This window comes from Schistocerca serialis, chromosome 1, assembly GCF_023864345.2.
Source record: "Schistocerca serialis cubense isolate TAMUIC-IGC-003099 chromosome 1, iqSchSeri2.2, whole genome shotgun sequence".
Lineage (NCBI taxonomy): Eukaryota > Metazoa > Arthropoda > Insecta > Orthoptera > Acrididae > Schistocerca > Schistocerca serialis.
This window is the reverse complement of record NC_064638.1, coordinates 240,819,665-240,845,874: the sequence shown is the minus strand read 5'-3', so window position 1 is coordinate 240,845,874 and position 26,210 is coordinate 240,819,665. Positions and strand designations below refer to the sequence as shown.

The following is a 26,210-nucleotide window of genomic DNA, read 5'->3' as shown; positions in this document are numbered from 1 at the left end:
CGCAATTCTATTCAATACCTCCTCATTAGTTACGTGATCTACCCATCTAATCTTCAGCATTCTTCTGTAGCACCACATTTCGAAAGCTTCTATTCTCTTCTTGTCTAAACTATTTATCGTTCACGTTTCACTTCCGTACATGGCTACATTCCATACAAATACTTACAGAAACGACTTCCTGACATTTAAATCTATACTCGATGTCAACAAATTTTTCTTCTTCAGAAACGCTTTCCTTGCCATTGCCAGTCTACATTTTATATCCTCTCTACTTCGACCATCATCAGTCTCACTCCCTTCCCAACCATTGCTTCCCTTTCATACGCCTTGACTCTTATAACTGCCTTCTGCTTTCGGTACAAATTGTAAATAAACTTTCGCTCCCTGTATTTTACCCCTGCCACCTTCAGCCGTACCGTTAGCTGTTAAAATCATACGGTTTTATTAGGTACTCGATTGTTTTCGTCATTTAGATACTGCTCGATATCTTTCAATCACGAAACATGTATATTTCGTCGAACGAACGTTTCAATTATTTAAATTTTACTTCAGTGCTCGTTTAGGCTTTGCTATCGTCGTGCTAATTAGTTATTGACACAGTAACTATTCGTGTTGCTGTTTAATGTCGATTTCCGGCCACGCGAACAACAATGCTATGTCGCCTTGCGCTTCGTTGCGTAGCAGTTACTTCCGAATTCTCTCGTGTACTTGAAGCATCGTTACGAATACTTTCCGAGTAAAAGGAGGCTCACTTTTGATCGAAGTATCGCAGTGTTGGATTTTGTGTTTGAGTACAACTAACGAAACATTCTGAAGTTCTTGGGGAGCTTTCAAAGCTTTTAAAGAACCGAATACCCACTTTCAAGGCGAGGTGCAACATACCCGAAACAGATATAAACCACACTGCCCAAACTTTCACCCAGTCATTTACCATAATGAATCGCACGTAACTACAAGATTTTAAATGACTGGGATGTATTAGCGAGCGTGATGTAATTTTGGAGACATGTAGTTAGTTACAGGATGCCACGTGAAATAGTTCATCGTTTTCTCTTCCCATGTGATTTCAAAAATTGTGTGCTTCTCTTGTAGAGGCAGATCTCTTGACATAGGTTTTGAAGATATTCATGTGCTTTCATCACGTATAATCAAACTGATTGCTTCGTTTCACAGCTACAATGGTGCCACCGATCTTTCTCTCTTAATTAAACATACATATTGTCTGTGAACATTGCAGGTTCGTATTTCTGTAATTTTATGCCGTCTGTGAAGAAAGAGACTCGTTGGGAACTCGTTCCAGTTGTGTAGAGTCGTACTGAATAGAAATAGCACCGCAGGAAAGGCAGTGGCGGATACATATGGGTGGCGTGCGGGGCGCGGCCTTCCAAACGCTCCCCCCACCAGTCCCTCACCGCCCTGCGGGCCCAACAGCGTTGGCAACCGTGACGCCCCGGCCAGTCAGCCCACACGCTGTTCGTTCGTTTCTTTTGTCAGTCGACTCGACTGAATCGAGTTATCGAGTAGTTATACTTTCCCATGTAGCACGCGCGCTCCCGTCATCGTATCTTATACGTTTCTGTCTGGCACATAGATACAGTAGTTAACACATGCCTATGAGAAAACTCAGGCCATTCTAGTGATCTCGATACGTTATTCTGTCTGGCATTCGTTCGAGAAAAGTTACGAATATTCTGCTGTTTACCTGTGTCATAGAACCTGCGATATGTAGCGTTACAAATAAGGACTATTCGCCGAATACGAAGCTAGTTTACATTCAGAAGTAGAAATATTAAGACTGATTATGAATAAGTAAAATGTCCTAGTTGCTGCAATTGCTAGTGTGAAGATTAGTCAAGAGTGAGAGCGATCAGTTGATTGTATAGTTCAAAATCAAATGGTTCAAATGGCTCTGAGCACTATGCGACTTAACTTCTGAGGTTATCAGTCGCCTAGAAGTTAGAACTAATTCAACCTAACTAACCTAAGGACATCACAAACATCAATGCCCGAGGCAGGAATGGAACCTGCGACCGTAGCGGTCGCTCGGTTCCAGACTGCAGCGCCTAGAACCGCACGGCCACTCCGGCCGGCGATTGTGTGATATTAATAACAGTAATTCATAGTAATATCTCAGTAAAAATATTGTTACGAGACTCATAACAATATTTTTACTAATGTCGTAACAATAGTTTCCCATACCTAACTTGTATACGAGTTAGGTATGGAAAACTACTGATGCATATATCTCCAGTAAGAGTGACTTTCGAGAAGATTCTTAAAACCGCATGGTTACTATATAGACTCTCTGTCAAAGGCATTAGAAAGGAACGGCTTAGCTCTGTTGAACACTCACCCTGACATTGATTGTCCTATTGACGATGTAATTAGACAATTTGCCAGGAAGAATAGGTGCATAGAATTCATCATTTGAGGAAGAGAACCACAATTGTAACTTTTTTATATCATAAGATGGCATTGCCTTGCGTATGTATTTATTCAGTTTAAACAAAATTTTCTTAGACTTTGCATGTGACTTAATACATTATTTTTTTATAACGGTAAAAGTAAAGGTCGCTCAAAATGTCTTGAGCGCCCTCTCCTTGAAGTTTTTCTGTATCCACCACTGACACAAAGTGCTTTCTCTCGCTGTTGTTTACTCAATTGAATTAATATCCTGAAGCAACGTTAGCTGTGTATTGCACTGGATATTTGTAAGGGATCGGGGAATTTGTTGATTTAGATATCGATGCGTGTATTTTAATCGCAAATATGGCTATTGCGTCGTACATGTAATTGCTTAGCTTACATGGCGGTAAAGAGTACTTTTAGGTTCAGGATCGTACTTACGTTGTTATTGACTATGACACAAGGTAGGAACAGTGAAGTCCCGAGAGAACAAACCGACTAAGCCAAATGGGTGTATTACAAATCCTGATCTCGTCAGCCACTGCAGAGAGATTTACCATTTAAGCCACCTCATTTTGCAAATGATATACCACTAACATATTGCCATGCGTAGATACAAATGAAACTGCAGATGCTGCCTCACAGCGCCACAGTGAGTAAACGTAGTGTAGTCAGAAAATCACGCTGTAATGTCTGGCCAGTGGTAATAACTCAGCTATACTACTAGTATAGTGGATTACTAACAACAGATTAAAATAATGAACAGCTGACTAGTAACAAATAGATAAGCTTATTGAAATAAAACAATATTTCATCGATCTGGATTTAATAGCCTGTTTGTAACACTGACACCTATTTTATTACAAAAGCCTAGTATACAGACGTGCCGTCACAGTCCCAAGTTTTTCTTACGATCAGTTTGTGAGACATTGCTGTAAGATTTACTCATCGAGACGGTCTGGCCATATCTGACACGATGCCTGTCATTATTGCAGCGATGTTCCGGCGCATAAGGAGGTTTCTCTCCCGGTGCGTAGGACGGGAGAGAGACGAAGTTCCGCGACTGCAGAGGAACTTAGTTGCTGTTCCAGGTACTTTGGAGGTGAGCCATGTCATGTTGCATTACCAATAACGTTATATACAAAGCAGTAATGTTTGAGATTTATCTCATTGTACACTGCACAGCCAATAGCTATTTCAGAGTACCACGATTTACTGTAAATACATTTATGGTTAAACATACTATGCAGGAAGACATTACAAATAATATGCCTTAGACAAGCATCTCCCAACGAGTGTCAGTTCCGAGGGTTATATGCTAGATTCGGGGCATGAAAGCCAGGGCGTTTGAGACGCGGGTGGTTGAAAGTGGTAAAACAGTAAAAATACTACAAAAAATTTAAATCTAAAATTTCCGTAAGACCTTATTCACACGCACACACATACATACACAAACAAACACAGAACACACACACAGAACTACCAAAATCATATTCAAAACCTTTCCTAAAACTAATGAGAAAATTGATCGCGGTTCCCTGGTTCATTGGAAGTATCCTAAACACCACAACGGGTGAATGTCGCTGATGTGTGGATGGATTTATTAAACACTGGAGCAAAATAGGGTATGAGGGTAGCTCAGTATAACACAAGAGCCTACAACCTGAAACTTGGTCTAATGTCCACGTGCAGTACAAAATTTTCGAACTTTAGCGTGCTCTTTTCAACTTCAGCTAAAATTTAAGCAGGCCTTGTAGCCTTGTGATCAAGAGACAACATAAACTTGAATTGTGGCGCAAAGGAATTTGTATGCCACAGGTATCTCAAATCTAGTGGCCGTCTCTTGACATTATGAACCCATTAGTTGGAGCTTTGTCCTTTTTGCAGGGAAGCTAGGTCGACTTCATCGCATCGAAATGATGGTATGAGATGGGACTTGCCCGGATAATTGGCTAGTCACACCTTCTCCCACAGTAGTTTGTCTCTCTGACCCGCAGGTTAATAGCTCGCTGTGTCACGGTGTGTTCCCTACAGGCCTCCTTGGCTGCAAAAATTGTCACTCCTCTCTCCAGATCCCATATGCCCTATTTTCCCTCCTCCATGTTATTAGCACATTGTATCCGATCTTTTCACATTAGGTAGTATTGTTTGATAGTCTTGCCCTAGTGCCAATAAAATGGTTGTTTGAACTCCACTGAGCGACATTAAATTTATCAGTTACACAGGACATGGGGAGTTTAGACCAACCAAATGCGTTATCATGCTGCTACTTATTGTGAGTGCGCGAACTATAATGATCATGCGAACTGGACTTGACAATCGAAGTGATCCTTTTAAGTAGTAGAGATTTATGCTGAAACGTCTTGTAAGACAGAAGATTCACTTAATATGCGGCAATACATGCGACTGGTTGATGACGGCATTTTTGATCATCTAGTTGATCTACCAATTACCAGCTGCTTGGGGTGAATATCTGATGACCAAAGAAAGTGTAGACTTTGGTTTGAGACTTAACAACCGTGTTGTTGGGTTTCGGAGGAATACTAGTTGTGTCATTCGTGGAGTCAGAAAACAGAGGAACTGCAACTGTTAGTAAAACGTGTTACAGTCACCGTTACTTTGCTTTGAGGAGTAAAAACACGCAGGAAAACGATTAAAGAGATAGCAGTGTCGCTGTCCCTCAAATAGTTCCGCTGTGGCCCTCTGCCCTTCGAGGTGAGCGCTTCCTTCTGCCGTTCGTGGTAGTAAATTACAGAGAGTTACAACAATAAAATGTTGGTAGTTAATCGAAATACGTTTGAGCGAGCATACACGTAGAACCAATCCCCAATTCTCGAACAAGGCCAGAAGACTGGTGTAACTTGGATATTAGAGTCAACCAATGCACACTTATTATCGTTACTTGCAGTCATAAAAATTTATGATAAACGTAAAATTTCGTACCTTAGAGATCACAGGCTATCAGTTGTTTTTAATATCAATGTTTGCTGAGAAATGTACTTGGCAGCGATGTTCTTGGATAGTAAATCAGTCATCGTATTCTTCAAATTGACGACTGTAGCCTGCAAAATTCGTGATAATTCTTAACACCTGTACATGTTAAGAACTAGCAAAATTTCTTAATTACTCCACATGTTGAAAGTCACAAAAGTAATAAGTTCGTTTCCAACAGGTGCGTCAGTTCACGCTTGATGCGTTCTTCATGGAGTTACTGCAGAAACGGCTGCAAGGGGAGCAAGAGAGCCGTGCTGCTATGGTGAGTTTAAATTCGATCAATATAGGAAACAACAGATTTGGTTTCAAAAGGTATTTGTTATTTCGTGAACACATCGCCATTCAGTTCATAACGTGATACTAGATAATGCTCTACTTCCGGATACTTTTCCCAGATGATTTTCTCATTTTGTGCACAATACTTCCAAGGCGTTGCGAGTTTTGCAGTTAAGTACATTACTGCCTAAACTCCAACCACTCATCAAACGTCGCCAAACCCGAAGAATGTGGCTCTGTTTGTCATTAAAACACTGCAAATAAAACAGTAACTACAACTCGTCCTAAATCCCGAAAGCACCCCATCAACCAATCGCTTCGAGAAAACTTACGAGTTCACAGAATATTAGTTCTTTTTAGCATTAATGTTTGCTGGGAAATGGACTCGGCAGTGATGTCACTTGAATAATAAATTGGTCATTCTATATTTCAAATCGACAACTGTAGCCTGCAAAATTCGTAATAAATGTAACAATACAATTGTACATGTTAGGAACTAGCTAATGTTCTGAATTACTCCATAAAACTAATAAGTTTTTTTTCCAACAGGAGTGCCAGTTCACCCTCGACGGGTGTTTCGTGGAGTTGCTGCAGAAACGTCTGCAGGAAGAGGAATAAAGCGATTATGTTACGGTAAGTGTACTCTCGATCGTTATTGAGAACAATAGATTTTCTTTTCAATGTGTATTACAAGTTTCATGATCACATCACACACACTTCAGAATGTGATACTAGTTAACGTTATGCGTCCGTTTGTTTTGGGGAGTCGATGTTACCAGTTTGTGCACAGTACTTCGACGAGCGTCCCAGCCATCTTCTTCAGGGCCCATGAGTTTTGCTGGGATGTTTATTCTCTGCCTGGACACTAACCAGTCAGCGAACGGCGCACTTCCTGAAGAAGTTGGCTCAGAAGCTCGTTGAAATATTATGCCTGAGATAGGTACAACAACTGGCTTGACCCACAGAAGCAAAACATTAACCAGTCACACTGAGGAAACCTCAGAGATCAAGGGATATTAGTTATTTGTTAGTATCGCTAGTTACTGAGGCACTGACTGATCAGTGATACTTTTTAGATATGAAAATCAGTCAGTGTATACATAATATCGTTAAGCGTAGCCTGCAAAATAAGCGATAAATGAAATACATTGCAAAATTTGTACATGGTAGGATCAGCACATTTCCTAAAATACTCCACATGTTATTTATTGTAATACTGATAAGTTCTTTTTCAACAGGAGCGTCCGTTCACCTGTGGCGCGTGCTTATGGAGTGACTGCAGGAACGGCTGCAGGTCTAAGAAGAAAACCGTGCTGCTATTGGTGAGTGGAAATTTCATCAGTATTTGTGTTTCAAAGCGTATTTTTCGTTTCGTGAACACATCATTATTCAACTGAGGACGTGAAGCTAATCAATACTCTGCCTCCGGATGACACTAAAACGCTACCAGTTTGGATACGTCGACTATCTTAACAAACTTAAGTGCTTAAAACTCTGTGAGACATATCCGCCGTTAAAAGCACTGTGAAATGTCTTATCCTCAGTTTTATTAACCCAATACTGGTATCCTTGGTACCGCAAGATGTTACATTTTCTCTGCTCAGGTGAAGCCATAATATAGAAAGTACAAATACGGTTTAAAGCTTACCAAAAGCTTAATGTCCAAATGGATACATAGCATGTAGACATCATTTCTTCACAGATAGTAAGTGCAGACTGACTTCACGGATCAAGAGGAATACAAAATGGAATAAATCGTTAAGTGAGGCAAAGTAGTGAGGTAAGGAGACAATTGTTTGTGAACAAGAAGAGGTGTTTAATCGATTACATCGTATAAATAATTGTCAGAAGCATTTTTAAAATAAGGTCGTACCAAAGCACAGGTGGCGCTTATAAAACACAATGTCAGCTACTAACATGCTGGGGTGAAAATGAATAACATTTATTATGGTAAGAAATGTCACAAACCAAAATAAATCCCAGTATTTTTTAAGTTTGTCGTTACTTTTCTTTCGTTTCACACCCATCTTAGTCATCAACTGATAAATACTTCTAAGATACTACTTAGCGCTTGACCCTGTATGGAATAAGTTGAAAGCTCCTATTTACAATTAAATGCACTTTTAAGTGCTTTCAAGATATAATTTAATCACGATAAACAGTGTTGTTTTTATAATAAAAATAAATAATTTTGTAGGCAAAGAGCCACAGCCAGTTTTACAAAAAAAAATGGCATTTGAAGCATATGCCAACCTTAGGCCTGTTGATATGTTTTCCGTTTCGCCTCTTCTTTCACCCCCCTCTCCTTCGCTCTTCCCCAGCAATCCCGACTTCTTTTATCACACTTAATAATTTAGGATACAATGACTATGAATCAAAGATATGTTTCATTATATCTTGATTATAATCTTCAAGAATTCGCCTGTATTCCATGAATTTCAAAATATGTAACATTGGAATGTAAACCAATTACAATACATTGTATAAATATCAATGTGCCGTTCTTGTTGTTTGTTAATTTCGCAACAGTTTTATGCAGGGTAATCTGGGTTGTTGCTATTTTATTACTGGTTAACTATAGTATGTCATTTTCAAAGTTTACGTCTTGGAGAACAATTTTAGTTTGATTCGTTCCTTTCCTTTATAGCGCTCATTCATTTGTTCCCTGTTATGAAATTTTACTCTTAATAGCAGATATAGCTGTACATAAGCGCCACACGATCTTCGATATAATTAATGTATTCCACGACACGCGTTTTAAGAAAACTTCTTGTAAACTACATTATGCATTTCATGTATTCCTTTCGGATGAAATTAGTTAGCGATGTAATAGGTTAAGCACGTATTCTTGTTTACAAACAAATGCCTCAATATATTGCACTTAGTATCAACCTTGATCCTTGAAGCTAGTTTGCGCTATTGTCTTGTGAAGGAATGTTGACTAGATGCTATATGTCTGTTCTTGTACGTTTGCAATTAGTTACAGGAATGACATTAAGCATTCGGTTAGCTTAAAACCATATTTGTTCTTTCTATAGTGTGGTATACTTTTAATTTGTGAAAACGTAACACATCTTGTATTTCTAGTGGTGCTTTTTATTTTGCTAGCCTTTGGTAGTGACGTAATGTCTTAATGCTTAAGGGGTATTGGAACAGTAAAGTTATGGCCAAGATACGTCAAAGTGTTTACTTGCAAATTATTCCTTACCGTATTTATAGTATCATTTAAGATTTCAAATACATGCAATATAGTACTGAGTTCGGATGAATACAACCCTCAATCGACGGACACTGGAATGGAACGTACCGATAGGAGAGCACTGTCGAAATACATATCCTGCTCTTCTTCTATAATAGTTGTGAATATGAGAGTAGATACTAAGTCCTTTTGCAACAATACAGTTATTTCATTGATACCTTGGTAGAATCTATTCAAACTCAATAATCAAAGGTTCACCATGGTTACCTTCACTTTTACAATACCGAGGGTTAATCAGAAACTATTCTGCCGTACGTCCTCCTTCCAATAAAACTGTTATCGATGTTTCAGTATAGTTTCACCTTCCGTGTCCCACCTTTTACTTTGTCTTCTGGTTCCGTTCTTTTATGCTGGGTCAACGTTTATTTTTCTGACATACGATTGTCAGTGAAGCCCTTCGAACTTTAACGGAACATTTGTGAACTGTATTTTTAGATATTCTATGATTCTGTTACGGGTATGCATACCATTACTCACAGCTGTCTCGGTTTCATCGTGCATAGAACTTAATTCGGGATAGAGCATAATTTTCTGTGAGGTTTCTACTATATCAGATTTATTCTGATACTTATTGCAACTATCTGCCACCATGACACAATGATTTTATAGTCTATTTCAACAGAAGAAACTGTATTCAGGGAGCAGGGTAGAGGCAAATCATCACTACTCGTAGTTTTCACGTTTAAATTCATATCTACGTGTGTCCTATCAGCCCACCATATTTATAAATTTAAATTTGTCGCAGGTCACACCAGCCACCTCCGCGCCCACCACGGAGGCTGCGCACTTCACACCCCGCAGCGCTTCAGAGCCGCCGCGTCAGACGCTGCGTATGAGAGGGCGTCGCCGTCAACTCGGCGCCTGTGGAAGACCGCCAGGCTGCCAGACTGTGCGACTCTGTCACTGCGGCCAGTTCCACCCGAAGCCGCATCTACCGATTCAATAAAGAAATCGGATTACTGTGATACCATGGTCTCGTTTTTTATTTTAGTTCGAGCAATGTGGCGTTGTGGTAACACACGGAACTCCCATTCGGACTGTCGGTAATTCAGAACTGCTGTCGACCATCAAGATAGACCTATAGGTTTTCGGTGGTTGCTCTAAATACATTAAGGCAAACGGATTAATGGTTCCTTCAGAGTATCACCTTGCGATTTCCTCCTCCTCCAATACGAGCTTCGTCTGTCATTACATAAACGTCGATTTGTCGTTAGATACGAATATTTGGACTTCTTTGTTTTTAACTTGAGTAAGAAAGTGTTTTGAGCAATATTGAAAAACAGGAAAATACGTGCCAATGGTATACGAAACAAGCATTCAGAGGTCACGCCACTAACTTTTTAAAATATGATATTTTGACCGCAAAATCACTGACACTAACGATAACACTTAAAAGAGTAGTGTGGCTGAGAAATCACTCCATCTAGGGATAAAAAACTAGTTCGTATAAACCTCAGTGAGCCACATGTATCATAGCCCTAAAGTTTGCAGAAACTAAACCGAAATTAACATCTGATGCCCTCTGCATACATGTTCACCGCACTTGGTTAGTCTTTACTCATTGGTGACTACCTTTACTCGTAAATAGAAAACTATTTTTTGGGTGTGAAATATTAGGTATGTTGATATACACAGCAACTGGTCTTTATAGAAGCTTGACGAGTGTCTTTGCGCGTAGGAAACATAAATTAAACCTTTCTTTGTGTACTCAAAATGATGCCCCATTTCATAGAACTCCATTGTCCGAATAGCGATTGATTAGAATCCCGTCACAACCCTAAAGAAGTAAACAGAATAGTCATCTCGTAGCATACGTATCTGGATCATCTTATCAGGTTAACATTTTGTCGCTTTCCGTACTATTCCGTCACGTGCGTGACTGTACAAGTAATTACCACCCGTAAAAATTTAAAGAGAGAATTATGTCCCAAAAATAAAATAAGAAAAACGTTAATTCGGCTACTTTAAGCTACTGCGTTAAGTTATTGTGACAGATAACTTACTTTGTGTGTACCGAAGGACTTAATGTGAAATGATATCGTAGACATTAAATAAGAAAATATGGTAAAGTGGAGCTACGCTGCATAGAAAATAGGACGATATCAGGTAATATTGCTAATAATTTCAGCCATTTCTCCTCAGGTGCTACCTCACTTACGCTTTATCATATAGATAAAAACTGTTTAGCAATATATTGTTATTATAGATTAAGTGTAACTGAGCTCAGAATAGGGGTAACTGAGCTCATAAAGAATCTAAATGGCTGTTAATAACTGCCATCCTACAACCCACAGCACGAGAATTAAGAGGTAAAATGTATAATTATTAGGTGATGCAGTACTTCACCTGACATTATAGAACTACTGAAAAATATAAGTGGCAGCACATTAATTCTTCTTCCTAAAGTGCGGTAAGAACTATCCAACACAATACTGGAATTGTAGTGGAAACTGTATTCAAAATGTCTTTGTAAATAACTTTCAAAGTATTCGTGGCTACGCTGTGCTTAGGATATGCCAGATCGAAATTCCTTTTTCCACAATTATGTGATCGCAAAATCATCTATTGCAGAATACAAGATTTCTCTCCTACGCTATGTACTTTTTCTTTCTTTCTTTTTCTTCCACCTTAAATGATACTGTGTCTTATGCAGATAAATTACCTCCAATGGATATTTATAAAAAGTAAGATATAAAACTCTTAAATTTATTTATTCTTATATTGAAGAACTTTCGATGGGTTTCGGCCACTATATTGCTATACATGTACCTTTTTAATGTATTAACGTAACCTCTAGTGCCACATATGCTGGCCCTCTCTGGACTGATGTACAGCAGGGTGTCTGAAGCACGGTGGATTATTGGGATAAACGGAGTGGCTTCGACGGCATTCGTCCGCTTTGACCAAAGACATCATGGTTCAAATGGAGCACTATGGGGCTTAACATCTGTGGTCATCAGTCCCCTAGAACTTAGAACTACTTAAACCTAACTAACCTAAGGACATCACACACATCTATGCCCGAGGCAGGATTCGAACCTGCGACCGTAGCGGTCCCAAACTGAATCGCCCAGAACCGCACGGCCACACCGGCCGGCAAAAGGCATTATGGCGATGCCCAAAATGCAGTAAAATTTGGATTTAAAAATGACGGTCAGGGCATCGTAACCACCAATTGCCAGCTTACAAAAGCATAAAAATCAATTATAAAATCGCACAATTTTAAATAATAAATATTGAACCTAAAACGAAACCGCGGGAAATTGGAAGTTATGGGCGGAGAAAAATCGACCTCTTACACAACAACCACAAAATGAAAAAAAGACTAAAATATATGTACCTAAATAATCGGAAGAGCGCAACTGCAGCGGTTGGTACCAAAGATGCAGGAAAAACGTACATCCAATTAGCGTAATCCAACTGTAACGGAAAATATCGCTTGACGTATGTAGCCCAATAGAATATCCATGAGAGACTTTGTTTTACCACTGAGTCGTCATTTATTTAACGTATTCTTTAGTTTCACTGCAGGTTTCGTCTTCTTAAGCCACTGTCCACCAGTTACCTGTATAGAAACCACTGAATAATCGCTTAAAAACCTTAAACCGGTCGTAAAATGAAAGAAAATTTTGGGTAATTAACAATTCTGTTGGAGAAAACTGCCATTGTACATTAAATATGTCTATAACTCTGCTACCCTCAAGAATAAGTGGTTCAACTGAATAGTCAGTGGAAAAAATAACTTAAAACCAACAGCAACACAGAGAGCAATAAATCGGAAAGCCAAAAGCGATACCAATACAGATACTCAAAAGTCACGAAAAGTCACTACAATTACCGGAACACGGTAACAAGCGCTATAGAGCTAAACTGAATATTGCGATGCCAACTAGGAAGTCGTTTCTGAAAGTATTTGTATGGAGTGTAGCCATGTATGGAAGTGAAACGTGGACGATAAACAGTTTAGACAAGAAGAGAATAGAAGCTTTCGAAACGTGGTGCTACAGAAGAATGTTGAAGATTAGATGGGTGGATCACATAACTAACGAGGAGGTGTTGAATAGGACTGGGGAGAAGTTTGTGGCACAACTTGACTAGAAGAAGGGATCGGTTGGTAGGACATGTTCTGAGGCATCAAGGGATCACCAAATTAGTATTGGAGGGCAGCGTGGAGGGTAGAAATCGTAGAGGGAGACCAAGAGATGAATACACCAAGCAGATTCAGAAGGATGTAGGTTGCAGTAGGTACTGGGAGATGAAGAAGCTTGCACAGGATAGAGTAGCATGGAGAGCTGCATCAAACCAGTCTCAGGACTGAAGACCACAACAACAACAACAAGAAATGCGGTATCTAAAACACGGCTTGGTTAAATTTCATTCACGACAGCGGCGGCGTAGTGTCCTCATGTTGACAACGACTGTTGAATGCTCGGAATTATGTGACGCTTATACCAACGCAAACATTTTGTTATGAAATTAACTTATTGAGCGGACAGGGGTACATACAAGAACATGTCAACCGCAGAGCACGAACAGCATTAATTACTCACTTCATCCCCGGTCCTTGACTACATCAACACACGACACCGCAGCTGCTGTAAGTGAAATTTTACCCATGGCTTCTACTTATACAGCTCAGCTGAAAATTACAAAATCACTGGAGCTAAGTATGTATGGTATTATTGAGGCATGAGTTGGTGCTCACTATTCTGAATCTGACGACTGTGAATTACTTTATTTCATCGCTCTGGAACGTATTATCCGCTGTTCAACTAAGGTGATTGTGGTACACGTATGTACATTACTTCCAATTATCAACATCGCATTCTCTACACTTTATGTTAAAACATCCAGTCCTCATTTACAGTTAAACCTTTGCAGACTTACATAATTCACGTTGGTCGAAGTGTTAGCTTTTCTTATTTCATTGATATTATTATTCACAAAATTATTATCGTTTTATTGCATGTTGGCTCACCTTTGAGAAAAATATGCGTCGAAAGAAATTACAAGAAATTCGAAGTCACACATGTTGTAATCTATGGTTACTCTCGTTACTAAGACAACCAAGGATAATTTTTAAGCTTTGCCTGATTATGAGGGTAAGCAGAGTCCAGCATACGCTCGTTATTTTCTGTTAAGTAGCTAAACTTGTGGAATCAATAACATGTTCGCAGTTTCAAACCTAGCAGCGCCCTCTACAAACTTAACACAAAGTACGGCTAGTCTTGATCCGTGCCAACAGCAGTGCTTATTTGCTGCTAATAGGTTGGCAACATCTCAGTTTCGCGGAGCCAGTGACATGATTCATTGACATAACCAAAGCGCCAGAGGTGAAGGCATTGTCTTGTTCGCTGATTTTCGGTGTATTAGTGAGAATAGAGAGAAATATTTTGTGATTATGCCAGCGAGTACTACAAAGTGGGTTGATTTAGATCAAAACAAATTGCAAAACTATACAGAAAAGATATCTGTATGGTGCGAAAATTGGAAATTGACCCCAAATTATAAAATGTGTGAGGTCATCCACATGAGTGTTAAAAGAAATTCGATAAACTTCAGTTACACGATAAATCAATCCAATATAAAGTTCATAAATTCATCTAAATACCTAAGAATTATATTTGCGAACAAAGTAAATTGGAAAGAAAACACAGAAACTGTTGTGGGAAAGACAAAACAAAGACTATGTTTGACTGGCAAAACACCTAGAAAATGTAGCTGATATATTACAGAGGCTGCCTACACTACGCTTGTCAGTCGGATTTTGTAATACTACCGCGCGGTGTGGGATCCTTAGCAAAAGGGTTAACGGTGTTCATCGTGTAAGTCCGAAGAGGGTAAGCACGTCTTGTATTATCGTGAAATAGCGGAGAGTGTGTCACTGACATGATAGAAGATTTAAAGTGGACATCATTAAAACTAAGGCGTTTTTAGTAGCGACGGATCTCACAAAATTTCAGTCACAAACTTTCTCCTCAGAATGCGAAAATATTTTCTTCATTCCGGCCTGCATAGGCAAAAACGATCATCATAATCAAATAAGGGAAATAAAAGCTCGCACGGAAATACGTATACATGTGTTCATTTTTCCCGCGTGCTGTTCGTGATTGGAATAACAGTGAATTATTGTAAAGGTGGCTCGATGAACCCTCCGAAAGGCACATAAGTAAGGTTTGTATGTATATGTAGACATGTAGATTTAGAGTGAAGTGATTTAGTTCTGTACGGCCAAGTCGTCCGTTGGGGCATGTCTCATGGCTTAGTTGCAGAGACACAAAAATATATCAAATGGCTGCTGAAATGACTCTTATAGAATCAAATGTTTTTGGAGATGGAATCATCTGGAAGGGCAGCAAAAGCTGTCACTTTGGCTAAGTGAATCAATGTTTTGTAATTGAATTATGAGAGATGGTAGGTGGATCGTAGTTTATTAATGAGAGTTACACGTTCGATATGTTAATAAACATTGATCCCCCAACCTTCTCCCATGATTCAATTAAAAAAGCATTGATCTACTTACTCAGTGTGCTCGCGCAGATCGACTGCGTAGCAACGCAGAACACAGAAATATGCTCTGCTTCTTCGAATATATCATGTACTGTGACGCTGTCCTTCCTTTTTAGATACTATAAAAACAGCTGCGACTCAGACAAGGAACAATTACGTTTACAACCCTGCTTTTCAGCAATGTCCCACCCTTTGTTCCAAATGTATCGCTTCCGAAACAAGTCATCTACCTCGACCTCTCTCATTGGCTGTGTAACACAAATTGCTCGCACACCTTTTGTTCCCATCATATCTAAAGGCAAGCACTGAAAACATTCGTGAACGGTGAACGAAACAGATAAGTAGATCACTGGCCCTAATCAAATTTTTTACCCAAGAAACACACCCAAACTGACGTCATCAGTGATGCCACTGGCACGTCAGAGCTCAGACACGACAGGCGATATCGAACTCTCAAGTTGAGCTAACTACTGTGCTGCCATACTACGTGCCTCCTGTCTTTTCCACACCAATATATTTTAGTGGCCAAGCTAACGCTACAAATCTTTAGTTCAAGATTGTAATGACTTCTGACATCCATCTAGTGCCGGCGGAATCTTTCGCAAAACAACAAACATTCTTTGCAGTTCATGCAGTTTTCCATTTCAGCTTGCTGGTGATTGATATCTCCATGCTTTTAATTGTTTCAAGAGTACGGGAGGCATACGACGAGAATTTGTGTTTCGCCGAAACTCCTACGCTAGCTCATGCAATTTTGCCACTTCCATATTTGTGGCTGTGGTCTACATGTTGTCCCAAGGCTCTATATGAATAATCTTGTCTCTGGAGTCACCGTAGAACGCCTAACTCCGAATTTTTGTGGCTTCTGTTGAGCATGCTGCTGTTTTCAAACTATTCCTGGTGTTACCAATTTACCAACAAGAGAAGAACTGAAGAAGCGGTAACCCAAATTAACTTTTCCTGTCCAACATGAATGCTGAACTTCCTTATGAGAGCAATGGAATATCTTTGTTGTTGTTGCTGCTGTGATCTTCAGTCCGAAGGTTGTTTTGATACATGTCTCCCCGATACTCTATCCTTTTCAAGCCCTATCATCTCCGAATAACTTCTGCAACCTACATCTTTCTGAATCTGCTTATTTTATACTTGGTCTCATTCCACGATTTTTACCCCCATACTTGCTTCCAGTACTAAATTGGTGAATCTTTGACGTCTGAATATATTCTGTCAAACGACCAGTTCTTCTAGTCGGCTTGTACCACAAATTTGTTTTTTCCTCGTTTCTATTCAGTACTTCCTCATGTGTTACGTGATATACCCTTCTAATCTTCGGCATTATTCCGTGGCACCACATTTCAAAAGCTTCCATTATCTTCTTGTCTTTACAGCATGTAAATTTCGAATACTTCTAGAACAGAACTCACACACAGGAACACTTTCAGGCTACGAGTAATGTATGGATAACTGCTCCTCCTCTAATGGCAGTTAATCGTAGGTCCCTAAAGCAACGAATCCTACTGAGTAATTGGAAAAGGAGCAAGTGAACCTTGGTTTCAAGGTTATAGACCTATAACCCTGGCGTTATTCGGCTGTAGAATTATGGAACGTGTTTCATATTCACACATTATGACCTTCTTGAAAATGAAGAACGTCTTCTATAAAAATCAATACGGTTTCCATAAACAGAGATGTTGCAACGCTCACCTCACTGTGAACATCCAAGAGATCTGAAGCACCTTAGACAACGGCGCCTTGGTTTATGGTATATTCCTTGACTACAATGCAGTCCAAAGCTGACGTTTAGTGAAAAAATTAGCTTACCTAGTACCGGACGTAATGGCTGTTTTCAAAAAAAACATGCAACTTCATGGGACCAAATTGACACACGTAGAGGGTATTTCGGGAGTTCCCAAGGGAGCTGTACATGATCTTTAATATGTAGAAAACATATAAACGATGTAGTGGATAAGTATAAAGCTCAATGGCTGGCAGGCAACCTGTCTGTCATCAACGCCGTCTTGGGGACCTGTAGCGTTGCTCTTTCTTTTTTATTTAATTTTTTTTTTGGAAAAATGTCGAAAAAGTGAATATTTTGGTGGGCCACTTGGCAACAGAATCAGGGATTGATTACACTATTATAATAACATACGATGAGCATTAAATACCTGAATAAGAGAAACATTATCATTTCTGTGCATTTTTATATTCGCGATGTAGTCATACCCGGAATAACACTAAGGGACCAGAAGATTTATAGACTTTAAAAGAAATGCAACACTACACAATTAAAAACAAATTGGTTCAGAAATAATAGGAAAACGATAATGTTGCTTCTGCCTCATGCTGCGTTCGGCCCATCAGCGTGATCGTAATTTCTGGTGATGAACTAACACAAAATAATTATCAGTTGAGTAAATGAGGAGATGGAAACCATCAATGTTAATTTACTAAAATAAGCACACTTATCTTTAACACACTTTTTTTAATGCTATGTACCTTTCCATATTAAATTACAATAGATGACCATTGTGGTTAAATACTTTGTACATAACAGTCAAAATGTCCTCTTGATGCTGTCTGTTTGTAATCAGTTACAAGAAACTACATGCTTTCTGAGTGGAAAAATAACAGTTAGCATATTCACTCAATAATATCACATAAAATATAAAATACAGTTGCAGAATGCAGCAAGTCCGCGTCCACCTTTCATGGAATACAGACAGTAAAAGGTGAGGCGCCAATTGCCTCATTTGTCTTGAAACAACAGAATTCTTTTTTATATCATTAATCGATACATGTACATAGAGATTTACAGGCACCGCGCAAGAACGGCAAAGATAAAGAATAATAGACTCTGTCGCTGCTATGCGATGGTTCATTTCTTTTACTTTACAGTTCGATAACTTTAGGCCATCAGGCGTTTACTATTGAGCGTATATTGATGTCTGTGAGGCGAAAATTACTTATATTACAAATCGTCATGTGAACCATGAAATAAACTTACTGCAGATCTCTCTCCGGGCGACTAGGGATTTATAGATGTAAGAAAGAAAGCTTTCGCTTACTTTTCTTTTCTCCTTTTATGTCTTTGGCATCACAGGTATGTAGTGGAGTCCATGCTACTGAGATACTTGTTGAAGGAGTACGCTTTTCAGGCGAGACGTAAACAATAACAACAAAGGAAATAGCCATTAGATATGCAGCTTCTGTAGCAGCCATCACTTAAGATGCGTTTATCTAGGTAAATTTTTTTAGTTCTTTTCACTATTATTTTCTGAGTCAAAGACGCTAATACTGACGTTTGTCAATATACAAGAAGATGGTCTGATTCATTAAAAGGCACAATACGAAAGTAGAGTTTTATGAGCATTTCAAATACTTATCTTATTTGCTCTAACAATAGAAAATTGCTCTAACAATATCTCAGCGGCAAATTCAAATTACGTAACTCTGCAGACATAAATGCCGAAAGTAATACAAATGTGTAAAAATAAATGTGCACCGATGGTTCCGAAATCATTTTAATGAAAATAATTCGAATCAGATTCGTTCTTTAAAAACAGTGCTCATAGCACGATCCTTATTACAATCTTTTATAGCTGATGTATGGAGCCGAAATTAATTACGCACCAGTTGCGAAGAATATTGTTTCAGGTAACATACGTCAGTGCTGTGCGCGGCTGATATTCGGTGGTTTTAATGATCATTTTGCTGAAGATAACTTTCCATCATAATCAATAGTTGTATAGAAGCTGTTGTATGAACTGTGATTTAGTGACACTTACACAACTTACAGACAACACTTTAACACATCTTTAACTTGGAGTTCTTTAGCAACTTGACCAAATGTTTAGCCGGGAGAAAATTTATTTAGTAATCACTCAATGTAATAAAATAAGATTATCATTTTCATTTACAAATTAGTTAAATACCAAACCACTGAATAAAACAGCGAACGCCACACTGGCGCCCAACGTGGGGCCACCAATGCACATTTATTCATTTTAATAATTGAAATTGTGATCTATTACAGGTACGGGGTACCACATGTACGAATCTGTATCTGGGCTGGTGCAACACACACGAGTAACTTCCTATATGCAGTGCAGGCCAAAACTCTCAACCAACTCAGGTAGGAATAGATGTTATTGCTCAGTACTTACATAGCAATACACAATTAACAATTAACCTGTGTGTGAATTTTGGGTACCTCCAGCCATAAGTAGTAATAATTGAATATTCTGGCTGCGAGAATAATGTTTTTAAGTGTTATTTGTGTATATGTGTTAGTTATAAAATTATGTTGTGTCGATTGGTGCTTGTCAGTGATTTATATATTTGTTGTGCTATATTGGTGATAGAATGGTTAAACAAAAGAAACCGATTAAAGCGAATGAGCATACTGATGCAGAGATGACATCAGAGTCTCAGGTAGAACGATCTACCCATATTTCTGTCGAATTATTAGAAAATTTAATTATGAATGATAATTTATTAACTGATGTCCCGAGTGATAGTAAAACAGGAGTTGCCAAAACAAACTGACACTCCTGCATTTAACCAGTTAGGAATTAATGACAATATTTCTTCTGGGCAAGGGGCAGAAGTTAGCAGTGCTCAAGCTATGTCCAAACGGGATAGGCTAACAGTATTTTTTGAAAAGTTTACTATTAAAGAGCAGGAGCGTGAAAAACAACGTGAGCTTAAAGAGCAGGAGCGTGGAAAACAATGCGAGCTTAAAGAGCAGGAGCGTGAAAGACAACGTCAGCAGGAAAAGGAAAAACGTAGACAGGAAAAGCTTATAGAAAAACGGCAACAGGAGCTCAGGGACCAAGAAAAGGAAAAGAAATTTATGGAAAATATAAACAATATTTTTTCTGGAAAGAGATAAAGAGATTGTCCGTAGGATAAATGAAGTGTTGGTCGATCGTGGTAATGCTATTACTACCCATTTTAAGCAGGAGATCGATGCAGTAAAAACCACTATTCAACCGTTAACAAACATTCCATTTCAGGTCAATAGTCTTCAAACTGAAGTAGATAGACTAGAGAACCAATTCAAAGCCTTGGCTACCGCTGTGGAAACAATGCAGGAGGACATTCCCTCGGAAATCCGAAAGCAAGTCCGAACAGAAGTAGCCAGGGTGCTGAGCTCCGTAAATCAAAACTTTCAAAATCTGACAGCATGCAGTAATGACAACACTGGTACTGACAGGCAAAAGATCGCAGGTAATCTAACGGCGAATTTTAATGCACCACGAGGAAGACCAAATTTTGGTAATCAACCGATATTACCAGAGCAATATGTGACACCAAGGAACAATAATAGTGGAATAGAATGTACTTGTAATAAAATAACCACACCACCTGCGAATGACAGCAATTCCACGCACTTAACTACTTTGATGGATGAAGAAAGCCTGATTAAGCATAGACAGTTTCAAATATTTAACGAAGAAAGCAAGAAAAACATACATCCAATAGTTTTCATTCGAAACTTCAAAAGTGTTCTTCCAAAAACATGGTCGGAAGAACAGAAACTACAGTTTGTGGTTTCATATATTTCTGGTGATGCGTCGCTCTGGGCATTAAATGCAGCAGAAACTTGCAAGACTTTCCACGACTTTGAGAAGGCGTTCCTTGATCAATTCTGGTCAGCGTCTACTCAAGAGCGACTCTGTAAAGTTGTTTACAATGCAGAAATGTACAATCCGAAGTCAGGTTCCTTAAGAAAGTACTTTGAAAAATATATTAACATGACACGGTACTGGGATGAGCCAGTAACCACCAGAGTCTTATTGCGAGTGTTAAAAGCTAGATTACCCATACATATTAGAGAAAAATCATTTAATGTTACAGACACTGATCTGAAAGAATTTCTGTCTGTAATTGATTCTCTGGATCTAGTGCAAGAAGACGCCAGAAAAAATTCTGATGTGATCAGCAATAATAATAGTACTAATAGAAAAAAATCATGGAATGGAAATAATGGAAATAGGGGCGAAGGTAGTTCAAAGAAATATAAAAATAAAGCTTATAGTAACGGAAAATACAATAATAATAATAGTAGTAGGAATCCATACAACCAAAATTTTGGTTATCCTAATAATAATTACAGTAATTATCAAAAGGCGGAAGAACACCAACAACCGAATGGTAATCATAGGCAGTACCACAATGCAAACCCAAACAATAACAATAGCAACCGAAAGCGACGAAATGACAACAGGTCAGACAGTCCATATAAAGACAAGCCTAAAAATATGCGGGGTGACAGTGAGTAATGGCGACAGCCAGGGCCAAGTCATTGGCAGCCGCAGCAAAATTCTATCAATTCAGGCCAGCCAATAAATTATGTACAGGCTATACCTATACCAAGCAATCAATATCCACCGTTGTGGGATCCAAGCAGGCCTCCTCCGACTGAAAACTCACAAAATGTTAGAATAGTGGAGGTACCTTCAGAAGCAAAACAAAACACTCAGAAGCCAACAAAATAATTTCGGTCCCTGTAGGCCTTAGCCAAGTGACCGAGGCCAAAAATGAAGGCAATAGGTCGACGGTACAAAAAAATAAACATGATACGGTATCAGGATGGCAACAGGATCGAAGATGAGCTATATCAGGAACTTGCTGTCTCTGATAAGCCACAAAGGGAAAATATCCAAGCAAGTGTCACCGGAGCTGTAAATGGTGTAACAACTACTATTCTGCTTGACACAGGTGCGAATGTATCAGTTATGAACACGCAGTTTTTCAAGAAGGTATCGGAGATAAGAAGATTGCCGATTTTGCCGGTTGCAAATTCTAAGGTTATACGGGGCATTGGGAAAAAAGGCACAGAGTATAAAATAACAGACACAGGTGGAAGTTTCCTTGGGAAATGATCGCTTATTACGCACGTTCCTACTAATGGATAACTAGTCAGTACCGGTGCTTCTGGGTCTTAAGTTCCTTCGGGAAAGGGAAGCTGTAATTGATCTCGCCCGTGGGACTTGTGCACTTAATTACCAACAGCGACCCATAACATTAATGCTGAATCGGGATTTCGGTGCAAACCTTCCGCTGATGAGAAAAATGAATCTTTCTGTCAGCAAACAGAAGCTTTTAGTGTTGGATCATAAGCACCCACAGATGTGTCACAAAAATCGAAATAACGATGCACCCAGCAACGTGAGTAACATCGTTACAACAATAGAAGAGAAAGCACAGGAGGCAACTTGCATTAATGCTTCAGAGGATAGACAATTAACAGAATTATTATCCGGATACCTCGAAGTATTCACTACTAAACGCCCTGGAATCATAAAAGATTGTCAGTATAATATGAAAGTATATCCGCACAAGACCTATTGCAGAGCTTCTTACTCGGTCTCCTGGACTAAGAAAAACGAAGTGAATATACAAGGACCAATCAGAAGTGCAAGTGCACTACCCCATAACTATAAATATAGTGTTTATGCTAAAATAATTAGCAGTAATAATGTGATAATATTATGTATGTATTAGTATATAAGGTTTTATGTCAAGTATTACACTGTAATGTTCTTGAATTATTTGAGCAAGGAGTAGAGAAACTTCATAATAAAAAATATTTTTTACTCTAAAAGATATCAATAACTTGATAAACACTTGAGTGTTGTTGCATTAAATGTGAGGAATTTTACCTTTCTATACGTAGCATAGAAATGATTAAAGTGCTTAAACAATATATTTGTTCGTGTGTAAGAATGGATATAATAAAAATATTTTCATAAGATTAAGTCATGTAGTCCCACACACGTAGCGAGTGTTGGTGCTGTGTGAGCTGTGTGACTGCGAAAAAAAAAAAAAAAAAAAAAAAAAAAAAAAAAAAAAAAAAAAAACTGCTTTCTCCACTAGTGAAGCGAAATCTGAATGTGTACTGATTTACGTACGCGGTTTCGTTACGATGTCATTTAAAATGCTCTTATGAGCAACATTCCAGTTAGATAAACCGAACATGGACATCTGTCCCAAAAACATGGTAAATAACAATCCCAATAAAAAAAATTAAAAAATAGAAATATATAAATATTGTATCTGTAATAAAAATGGAAATGTACTATTATCTGGACAGTTCATTAATGATCTCATGGTCAAGATAATGTAGCAGATTCTGAAAGTTTTATATTGTCTCATGTTCATGTGACAGTGTAAAATTTTAAATTTTGTTATTCAGTCATGGTAATATGAACTTATGTGCAAGTGTACCAGACCTCATTACTTGAAAAGTGTCATTTGCATGTAGATTTCTGTTAAGTACTGTGGAAAACTACTGACAGCAATCAGAACAGTGAAACGTGTTTCGCAGGAACTAGTGGACGCGTGAAGAACTGTGATTTATATTGTGAATAATGATGATCAGTGATAAAAACTGTGATCACGTAATCTTATGAACGCTCTTGGAGTGTCAAAGTTAGCAGCAACGCTATGAACGTTGAGTACTGTTGACTGTATTAATAATTAACTTGAACTGATGACCTTTAGTAGTTTGATACGAAGCGTCTTCGCGTGCCAAATTTAATGTGACAACTGTACAGCCAGCCGCGGGGCAAAACAATAATGCAACGTTGGCTACGCAGCGCGTGGCGAAAATATTTACATTCCGCTTAAGTAAACGAAGCACACTACGGACACTTGTATGATTAACGGTGCAGTGTTCAAAATGTGTATATTGTGATAAACTTACATGTGAATCACTACAGTGTGTTGAACAGTGTCAAAATACAGAACATACTCCAAAAACAGTCTAATTCCATCCGTGTGAATGTGAGTGAAACGGACACTAATAAACTTTTCCACAGGATGAGAATAGTAATTATCTTGTCACTGATGCTTATATTTTGACATTTCATGTACCCGCCTTAAACTGAGGGACGTGAGGAAGGAGAAACAAGACCTGCTGCAGCGCGACTTCTAGCCAGCAGCAGATCCAAACCAAGATACAGCCGACGGCAGCCGACGCCCCACCGACTCGGTCGGGGGCGGTCCAGCAGCAGCAGCCACTACCTGCCCGCGTTCCAACGGCTCGACTCGACGTCAGCGGCAAATGGTTCTGGCATTAACTTTCGAAATTGTTATGATATACCACCATGAAAAAACATTCATTATCTCAGATGCTTACAACAGAGTCATAAATTTACATTTTCCAGCATATTTTATTACATTCCTGTCAAGCCTGACTGTTAAAAGTAGGTGTCTGTATTTTCTTGAAGCCCCTTGGACGGTTTTATTCCCGGTTTTCCGAGTCCAGTGAACCCAAATAAGGGGGGGGGGGAGGATAAGTTAATCCGGGAAGTATCCGCAGCAATTTCCGAGATAATACAGTCACTGAAGTCATTTAAAGTACTCGATTCAACTATAATTTTATCATGTCTAAAACAACATTGAAACTAAACATTTTCATCTGGAGAGTAGCAAATCTACGTGGATTACGTGGACTGATAACAAAAATAAACAACAGATAAACTATTTTTTTTTTCTCAGCCCAAGGGGCATTGGAACATCCACGAGATAAATTTTAGCTACAGTGCGACGAGAGGAAATTATGCCTGTAACATTTATAAACATTATCATATGAAAAAAAAGTGAAAACGATGATAAATATTCATTATTTATATAATATTATCTGATGTAATTGGACATATAGATGTGTATCATACAAAGACAATGATAATTGTAAATTCCTTTTATAATCTGCGTTTGTCTTCCTTTGTTTTTCCTTTGGTTGGTTGGCTTTTGTAGATTGCGGACGCATATCAAACTGAGGTCTGTTAAGAGATTGTAATTATTTGTTACTTATTACTTGAGAATAGAGTTCATTATTATTGTAAATATGAGTGAATAATTATTTGTAACTTTAATTCCTCTCTCAGTAAGCATTATCTGTGTTAATTATTTCTTTCCGCTTCAAGGAGCGCAGCCATTGATGATAGCGATTTGTATCAAGTTTTTGTCTGTGTTTTCCTTAGAAAAATATCAAATGTTTACTTGATGAAGTCTAAATAGTGCACAATAGAGTTTTATAAGCATTTCAAATACTTATCTTATTTGCTCTAACAATAGAAAGTCTCTATCAATTGTCTGCCGCCATCTTAACAATTATCTCAGCGGCAAATTCAAATTACGCAACTCTGCAGACATAAATGCCGAAAGTAATACAAATGTGTAAAAATAAATGTGCACCGGTGATTCCGAACTCATTTTAATGAAAATAATTTGAATCAGATTTGTTCTTTAAAAACAGTGCTCGTAGCACGATCCTTATAACAAACTTTTCTAGCTGATGTATGGAGCCGAAATTAATTACGCACCAGTTGCGAAGAATATTGTTTCAGGTAACATACGTCAGTGTTGTGCGCGGCTGATATTCGGTGGTTTTAATGATCATTTTGCTGAAGATAACTTTCCATCATAATAGTTGTATAGAAGCTGTTGTATGAACTGTGATTTAGTGACACTTACACAACTTACAGACAACAATTTAACACAACGTTTACTTGGAGTTCTTTAGGAACTTGACCAAATGTTTAGCTGGGAGAAAATTTATTTAGTAATCACTCAATATAATAAAATAAGATTATCATTTTCATTTACAAATTAGTTAAACACCAAACCACTGAATAAAACAGCGAACGCCACACTAAAATGACTTACATGTTCGTAGCACCCTCCATTGGTAATGCTGGTATTCAGTATGGTGGTGGCACACCTTAATCCTTGATGATAGCATCCATTCTCGCAG

General features: G+C 38.5%; 1 long non-coding RNA gene across 2 annotated transcripts in view; it reads left to right on the top strand.

Moving 5' to 3' along the window:
* Nucleotides 1-6,224: 6,224 nt before the first annotated feature.
* The window catches only part of LOC126466738 (uncharacterized), a 47,639-nt gene continuing 27,653 nt past the window's right edge, over nt 6,225-26,210 (top strand). Inside the window, exons 1-3 of one of the 2 annotated variants that reach the window (XR_007585988.1) lie at nt 6,225-6,309; nt 6,915-6,998; nt 9,681-9,767. This is a non-coding gene — a long non-coding RNA (uncharacterized LOC126466738). Of the gene's footprint in view, nt 6,310-6,914; nt 6,999-9,680; nt 9,768-26,210 lie in introns of those variants that run through there. The other variant, XR_007585989.1, reaches the window with a different exon arrangement.